Here is a 9,035-nt window from a genome sequence, read left to right on the forward strand (position 1 = left end):
GTGTACTGGTAGGCCTGGTTAGGGTCGTAGAGAGTATATGGTGGTCTCATCTCGGGCTGGTGTGGAGGATAGTAAGCGGGTCAGGTCGGGACGTAGTGATCCTGAGGTGATAGCCGGCTCATAATCTGACACTGATGATAGTCCCATCTATCATGCTGTCGTTGCCTGGAATGCTCGTAATCATTCCGGACTTGCCACTGCTCCATCCGGCTAAATCTCTCCCCGTTTGTCATATCTACCTCATCTACATGCTGGTTGACGTCAGTCATAGCCTCCCTAATGACATCCTTAATGTCATCCGCTTCCTCCATTTCCTCATCTGAACCTCTCTCTACCTGTGGATGGCGACCTTCATAGGGTACTGCCTGGTTGTGTCTGCTCTTTAATACCTTAGCACCCTGATAGACCTTCAATCCTAAAGGCTCAACCTGTTCCCTACATTCCAAAAGTGGACCTCCTTGATCCCTATCTACACCTAAATACTCTCCAATGAGAGTAACAAAAATACCTCCTCCTATTATTCCCCCTTCCTGTATTCCTTCTACCATTTTAGACAAATAAAAACCAACACAGTAAGGGATATTAACAAAGCCTCTTGGGTCTCGAATACACTTTAGGTAAAATAAATCATGTAAGGTCATTTTCTCCTTGTTGTGACCTCTCTGTGTAATCGAGTTAGCCAAAAATCTATGAATTATACGAAGCTCGGCTTTGTTAATATGTAAGTAGGAGTGTTTTCCTCCCAGCGTAAAAACATTATAATCTGACATACGCCTCCAGACGGCGTTCGCGTCAAAATTCCTATCTACCCTTTCACCACGATAAATCAAATTCATACAATCGCGTAGTAGCAATTCACCGGGCGTATATATCTGTAAAGCCCTGGCCATGTCCAGCATGGACATCCTGTACATCATACGGCCAAGTATAAATCTAAGAAAACTTCTATCATCTAATCTATCTACATCTGCATTTAATGCTATAGTACTCATAAGCTAAATGCACCATTCCTTATATACAGGTCTACGAATGGTGAATAAATGTTCCCAATCATGAAAAGAAGAGCTGCCATACCTTTGGATCAAATGCTGTCTAACTGAGTTAGCAAGTTGGACCCTTTCCAAAGGCTCCCAATCGATTACCCTTGGCACTTCTACATTTTTCGGTATCAGTTTGAATTTATTACTTTGATATGTCGGGTAATCTCTCCAGCTTCTATCGAATCTCGGATTAGGATGCAACGTGTGTTCAGGAATCGTTGGGTATTCTACTGGTGGATGCATCGAAAATACTATGAAGGCATCAACAAATTGTAGCGGATCATAATAAGGTACGTGTTGATCAGGCTGATGTTGGTGTTCCTGTTGTGGTTCTTGTTCGGGTTCATATTGCATTTCAGGTTCAGGCTCTGGAGCAGGTTGTCTAGATGATGATGATGCACCTCCAGTTTCAGTATTAGTAAATCTCTGCAAAACACATTAAACACAAAATTTGTGCATCCAAATATGCATTAGTGTTAGCAAAATAACAAATTAACACAATTACAATAACATGTTAAATCAAAATTAAACTTATACGTATTTTCACAATTTTTACAATTCTACACTTTTTCAAATAAGAATATATGAAAATGTTTACAAAGTTCATAAGCATTCAATTCAAATATCATGTTAAAACAACCATTACTAGCAATTAAACAAGTTTCAAATGACATTTACATCAATTTAATCAAGTTCATGAATTTTATACCTAAAAAGTCCATTTTAATTCTCAAAAATTATGTTTAGGATCAAAGTTTGGATCATTTAGCTACCTAAACATGTTATATTACTTAATTTAGCAATAATTCATGACAAAAATCGGTCATAACCTGTTTATATCAAAAAGCCCCAAATTGCTCAAGAACACAAACCCTAGATTCCTAAAATTTATGAAGTTTTTGGCTTCAAATCATGTTAAATAGCATCAATCTAGGTTATACATGCATAATATACTAACAATTTAGCTCTAATTACACTAGAAATTAACAAAATTAAATTAGGTAAAATATAGCTCAAGAACACTAAAAATCAAATTTGAAGAGGTTTAGGGTTGAAATTGTTACCCTTCATGATAAACTTCTTATCAAATTCATGTTTAGAGCGGATTATAGCGAGAAATTTGGTTGAATTTGGTTAAAAAATGGCGATTTTAGGAGTGTATATGTGTGTATGTTCGTGTGTGTGTGTTTTGTGGAGTGAATGAGAACAGCTCGATGGGTTTTTGTTCCTGGCCTGAAATCCAGCTCCATGCGATCACATGGCTATGAAGGCCAAATCCCATGCGATCGCTTGGGGTTCGGGTACAGTGGTTTTTTGGTTTTTTTTTTTTTTTTTTTTTTTTTTTTTTTTTTATAAAAACCTTATACTAATAAAACATATAATTAATTAAAAATTAAAATTTTATTTCTTTTTAGGATGAGGGCGTTTCGGAACGATGTCCTAGTCCGTCCCTCGATAAAATTTTAAAATTTGTCATTTCAAAGCGTTGTTTTAAAAGCAAAGATTTTTGGGATTTTTAATGTTTTTGGCTTACTTTAATTCAATAAGATTGAAAATAATGATAATAAAAATTCTCGCCCCTCCCTTGAGTAGAGCAATTTCGGTTCAATGACCTAGTTTTCAACTCACGACTAATTTTTTAAAAATCATATTTTTATCTTAGTGAAATAAAGTAAATTTTTGTTTTTAAATTCACACCAAACTTAAATTTAAAATGCATAAAATTAAAAATTCATATTATTACAATTTTAAAAATTCACACCAAATTTATATTATAATTTTGTTTTTATACATACAAACTTATATTAAAAATATAAAATTTTCAAATATTTACAAACTTAAATATATTGATTTTAAAAGTTTACAATAATAATTTAATATTAATATTAATTTTAGAAACAAAGTAAAAATAAAAATTAAAAATCTTTTTGGTCTTTTATCCCACTTTAATCAATCAAATATTATCAAAAATATACGTCCCTCTTTTCGGTAAAGTAATTTCGGCTATATTACCTAGTTCTACTCCTGACGAATTTTTGAAATATTTTGGGTTGATTGATTAAAGATATTTATACCTTAAGAATAAACGGTAAATTTCGCAGTGATGTAATAAATTTTTGTATGATATCAATAATTTCGGTCGCAAAACCTAATTTTATTGAGTATCAATTTAATACTTTATAGCGAACGATTTAGCGTTTATTATTAAAAGCAATAAAATAAAAACAAAAATTGTACATACTTACATGTGAGATAGAATTCTCAGTGACCTGCTTTAGCCCACTCATAAGATAGTCGGACTAATTGGTTTTCCATAGCTACATAGGCACAACCTCGAGCATTCAACGATTTTTCTTCGAAACATATGAACGGTCCTTCTCTGCATAAAGTAACGAACTCGGTATTGGAATATGTCTGATTCATCGAGCATTTTCCTTCGTGTGACCATTTTTCGCATTTATGACATCTTTCAAGGTGTCGTGCTCTTCTTTTCGCCGCGGATTTTGATTTTCCTTTACCAAAATGTAACTTATTATTTTCGTTCCTGGATTATTTTCTTACTCCGTCCAATTTGCCTCTGATTAATGATACCAATTCACTTGGAAGGGTGTCATTATTACGTTTAGTGATCAAAGCGTGTAGCATTAGACCATGGTTTAGTTCAAAGGAATTCTTCATCTCGTAAAACCTAAAAAAATAAAAATTCAGAATGTGGGGAGAAGACTAGTTCTTTAGGGTCTGCTAGGGAAAGACCATACGGATTCCATTCTAGAGAACTACACGAAAACAAAATATCTAACTCTAAAAGAAATATATATTACCCTAAAAAGACTTGATTCTCCCCACTCTTAGTTAGCTGTGGTGTTGAAATTGTGATTAACTTCGTTGTCAACTTCCATCGGACTATCTATGTAATGTTTAACTCTGTGACCATTAACTTTAAATTCAATCCCATTTGAATTTATTAACTCTACTGTTCCGTATGGGAAAACTCTTTTGACTATGAATGGTCCAGAGCATCTTGATTTCAATTTTCCAGGAAATAGCTTGAATCGTGAATTGAAAAGAAGAACTCTGTCTCCTTCTTTAAATTCTTTTGAACTTCTGATTATTTTATCATGCCATTTCTTCGTTCTTTCCTTATAGATTAACGAATTTTCATATGCTTCATGTCTTAATTCTTCTAATTCATTTAATTGACTTAACCGTAGACGTCCGGCTTCTTGTAAATCAAGATTACATGTCTTCAAAGTCCAAAATGCTTTATGTTCAATTTCTACTGGAAGATGACATGCTTTTCCATAAACAAGTTTAAAAGGTGTGGTTCCAATTGGAGTTTTGTAGGCTGTTCTAAAAGCCCAGAGTGCATCCTCCAATTTCATGGACCATTCCTTCGAATTTGATCCTACGGTTTTCTCTAGAATACGTTTTAAAGCTCGGTTGGTATTTTCAACTTGTCCACTTGTTTGTGGATGATAAGCGGTTGAGATTTTATGAGTTACTCCATATCTTTTGAGAACTTTCTCAAGTTGATTATTACAAAAATGAGTTCCCCGATCACTTATTAAAGCTTTCGGTGTTCTAAACCTTGCAAAAAGACGTTTTAAAAAATTGACTACAACTCGTGCATCGTTAGTTGGGAGAGCTTGTGCTTCCGCCCATTTAGATACATAATCAATGGCAACGAGAATGTAGAGATTATTATGAGATTTTGGAAATGGACCCATAAAGTCAATACCCCAAATGTCAAATACTTCACATACTTGAATGACATTTTGTGGCATTTCATCTCGTTGACTTATTTTTCCGGCCCTTTGGCAAGCATCACAGGATTTGCAAAGAAGGTGTGCGTCTTTGAAAATTGTAGGCCAATAGAATCCAGCGTCGTAAACTTTTCTTGCTGTGAGCTGAGGCCCATAATGCCCTCCTGTTGGTCCTGTGTGACAATGGTTTAATATTTGACTAGCTTCTTCTCCGAATACACATCGGCGTATTATTCCACCGGAACAACTTTTAAACAGATGTGGATCTTCCCAGAAATAGTGTTTTATATCATTAAAGAATTTCTTTCGTTTTTGGTATGATAATCCTTTTTCAAGGAATCCACATACTAAGTAGTTTGTATAGTCTGCAAACCATGGAATTTCACTATAATCTATCTTCAATAGATATTCATCAGGAAAGTTATCTTGTATGGCCGATTCATTTAGAACTTCTAATTCGGAATTTTCAAGACGAGAAAAATGATCAGCGGCGAGATTTTCTGCTCCCTTTTTATCTCGGATTTCATTATCGAACTCTTGTAAGAGTAAGATCCAACGGATTAATCGTAGTTTGGCATCTTGTTTCGAAAATAGGTATCTAAGAGCAGAATGGTCGGTATAGACCACCGTTTTAGCTAGAACGAGATATGAACGAAATTTGTCAAAAGCAAATACAATAGCAAGGAGTTCTTTTTCAGTAGTTGTATAATTTGTTTGTGCTCCTTGTAACGTCTTACTAGCATAATATATAGGTTGAAATCGTTTTTCAATCCTTTGTCCTAAAACAGCTTCCATTGCAAAATCACTTGCATCGCACATTAGTTCAAATGGTAGATTCCAATTTGGAGTTATCATGATCGGCGCATTAGTGAGTTTTTCTTTAAGAATATTAAAAGATTTGATGCATTCATCTAAAAATATGAATGGAGCATCCTTTTCTAGGAGTTTATTCATAGGAGTGGCAATTTTAGAAAAATCGTTTATGAAACGTCGGTAAAAATCGGCATGCCCTAGAAAACTCCTAACTCCTCTAACATTAGTGGGATGTGGAAGTTTAGCAATTACATCTACTTTAGCTCTATCCACTTCAATTCCTTCCTTTGAAATTTTATGACCAAGAACGATGCCTTCTTTAACCATGAAATGGCATTTCTCCCAATTAAGTACTAGATTTGATTGCTCGCATCTAATAAACATTCGTTCAAGATTAACTAGACATGCTTCAAATGTATCACCGAAGACTGAAAATTCATCCATGAAAACTTCCATGCATTCTTCTATCATGTCGTGAAAAATCGCCATCATGCACCTTTGAAAGGTTGCAGGGGCGTTTCAAAGTCCAAATGGCATGCATTTGTAAGCAAAAGTACCATAAGGGCACGTGAACGTAGTTTTCTCTTGGTCCTCGGGTGCTATTGGAATTTGAAAGTATTCGGAAAAACCATCAAGAAAACAATAGTAACTATTTTCGGCTAATCTTTCCAACATTTGATCAATGAAAGGTAAGGGAAAGTGATCCTTTCTGGTGGCGTCATTTAATTTTCTATAATCAATATAAACACGCCATCTTGTTACAGTCCTAGTAGGAATAAGCTCATTTTTCTCATTTATGATGACAGTCATGCCACCCTTCTTAGGCACACATTGAACTGGGCTTACCCATGGACTATCAGAGATTGGATAAATTAAACCCGCATCTAGCAGTTTAATAATTTCTTTTTAACAACATCTTGAATATTAGGATTTAGTCTTCGGTGGCGTTGCATATACGTTTTATGACCTTCTTCCATAAGGATTTTATGTGTGCAATACGAAGGACTTATTCCTTTAATATCATGACTCTTCCATGCAATAGCTGGTTTATGAGCTTTTAACACAGAAATGAGTTGAGATTTTTCATTTTCAGTAAGAGAAGACGATATTGTTACATGTAATTCAGATTCACCATGTAAATAAGCATATTCCAAATGGTTTGGAAGTGACTTTAATTCTAATGTAGGCGGTTCTTCTATCGATGATTTATATCGATATCTGTCTTCTTCTTTTAGCATTTGAATTTCTTCTATTGTTGGTTCATATCCATTAGCCATAAGTGTAGCTAACATTTCAGCTTCATCAATTGGTTCAGTACCTTCTCCTAAAGAACATTCTCCTGTTCCTTGTAATTCTGAAAATTCTTCTAACAATTCTGCATGTGAATCTATAGTTTGAATATAATAACATGTATCATCTGCAGATTGCGGTTGTTGCATTGCTCTATCAACAGAAAAGGTAACACTCTCGTCCTCTATACTTAGGGTCAGTTTCTTACCGAACACGTCTATTATTGCTTTAACCGTGTTTAAGAATGGTCTTCCTAATATGAGAGGAACTCGAGAATCTTCTTCCATGTCCAGAATAACAAAATCTACTGGAAATACTAAAGTACCAACTTTAACTAGCATGTTTTCCATTATCCCTCTAGGATATTTTACTGATCGATCAGCTAGTTGTATGCTTATTCGTGTTGGTTTCAATTTTCCAAGGTCTAGTTTAGTGTATAGTGAATACGGCATTAAATTTATACTAGCACCTAAGTCTGCCAATGCTTCTATTGAACTAAGACTACCCAGAAAACATGGAATTGTGAAACTTCCTGTATCAGATAATTTTTCTGGTATCTTATTCAACAGCACGGCAGAACAATTAGCATTCATAGTAACAGCCGAGAGTTCTTCCATTTTCTTTCTATGTGTGATTAGATCTTTCAAGAATTTAGCATATCTAGGCATTCCTAAAATTACATCAATGAAAGGAAGATTTATATTTATTTGTTTAAACATATCCAAAAATTTGGATTGCTCGGCTTCAAGTCTCTCTTTTCTCATTTTACTTGGGTAAGGAAGTGGTGGTTGGTATGGTTTAACATAAGGTTTTGCCTTAACTGTGTTATCTTCATTAACCTTTTCAACTACCGGTTCTGTTTCCTTATCTTGCTCAGATTGTGGTTCTTGTGGAGTAGGAATAGCTTCATCAGAAATTACAGGTATTTCAGGTGGTTTAAGTGTAATACCACTTCTTGTGGTAATGGCTTTAGCTGTTTCATTCCTGGGGTTAGCATTTGTATCACTAGGTAGGCTTCCCAGTTTCCTTTCACCTATTAACCTTGCTAGGTTGCTTACTTCTTGTTCCAGATTTTGAATAGAAGCTTGTTGATTTCTAAATGCTTGAGCATTTTGTTCATTGGTTTGTTTCTGAGATGTGAAAAACTGCGTTTGAGATTCAACTAGCTTCGACATCATCTCTTCTAAATTTGGCTTTTTATCATCGGTTTGTGGTGGTTTGTTTTGAAAAATAGGTCTTTGCTGATATGTAAGTATTATTGGATACTTGTTGATTGCTAGGACCTTGTTGGTTGTTGTATGGAACATTTCGGTTATAATTCTGGTTTTGATTGTAGATCGGTCTTGGCGATTGATAATTATTCTGATAATTATTTCCAGGCCTTTGGTTTATGTATGAAACATTCTCTCTTTGTTCCATTGTTAGTTCAATACTGAGACAATCTTTTGTCAAATGTGGTCCTCCACACTGCTCACAACTAATTCGTATTGAATGAATATCTTTAGTCATCTTTTCCATTCGTCTCTCGACAGCATCTATCTTTGCGGAAATGGAATCAAAGTCATGGCTAGAATCGGCTCTAGCTGCTTTAGATGATCTAACGATATCTTTTTCTTGATGCCACTCATGTGAGTGGGAAGCAGTGTTATCAATAATTTTGTAAGCGTCAGTTGCGGTTTTCTTCATAATGGAACCACCAGCTGCTATATCTATGTCTTTCCTTGTAGTGATGCCGCATCCTTGGTAGAATATTTGTACTATTTGACAAGTGTCTAAACCATGTTGCGGACATCCTCTCAATAACTTTCCAAATCTGGTCCATGCTTCATATAAAGTTTCATTTGGCTTTTGTGTGAACGTAACAATTTCTCCTTGAAGTCTCACGGCTTTAGATGCCGGAAAGAATTGTTTAAGAAAATTTTCAACTAAGACATCCCATGTGTCAATCGCCCCTTCAGGTAATGATTCTAACCAATCTTTGGCTTCTCCCTTTAAAGTCCAGGGAAATAACATGAGATATATCTGTTCATCCTCAACTTCTCTTATTTTAAATAAAGTACAGATCCTATTAAAAGTACGAAGATGTTCGTTTGGATCTTCCTTCGGCGCACCACTAAATTGGCATTGA

At 35.0% G+C, this 9,035-nt stretch overlaps 1 non-coding gene across 1 annotated transcript; it reads left to right on the forward strand.

Moving 5' to 3' along the window:
• The first annotated feature begins 8,681 nt into the window (after positions 1–8,681).
• On the forward strand, positions 8,682–8,788 carry LOC139895235 (small nucleolar RNA R71). Its single transcript, XR_011775696.1, has one exon. It is a non-coding gene; the product is annotated as a small nucleolar RNA R71 (small nucleolar RNA).
• Positions 8,789–9,035: the final 247 nt, after the last annotated feature.

This window comes from Rutidosis leptorrhynchoides, chromosome 2 (assembly GCF_046630445.1).
Source record: "Rutidosis leptorrhynchoides isolate AG116_Rl617_1_P2 chromosome 2, CSIRO_AGI_Rlap_v1, whole genome shotgun sequence".
Classification (NCBI taxonomy): Eukaryota; Viridiplantae; Streptophyta; class Magnoliopsida; order Asterales; family Asteraceae; genus Rutidosis; species Rutidosis leptorrhynchoides.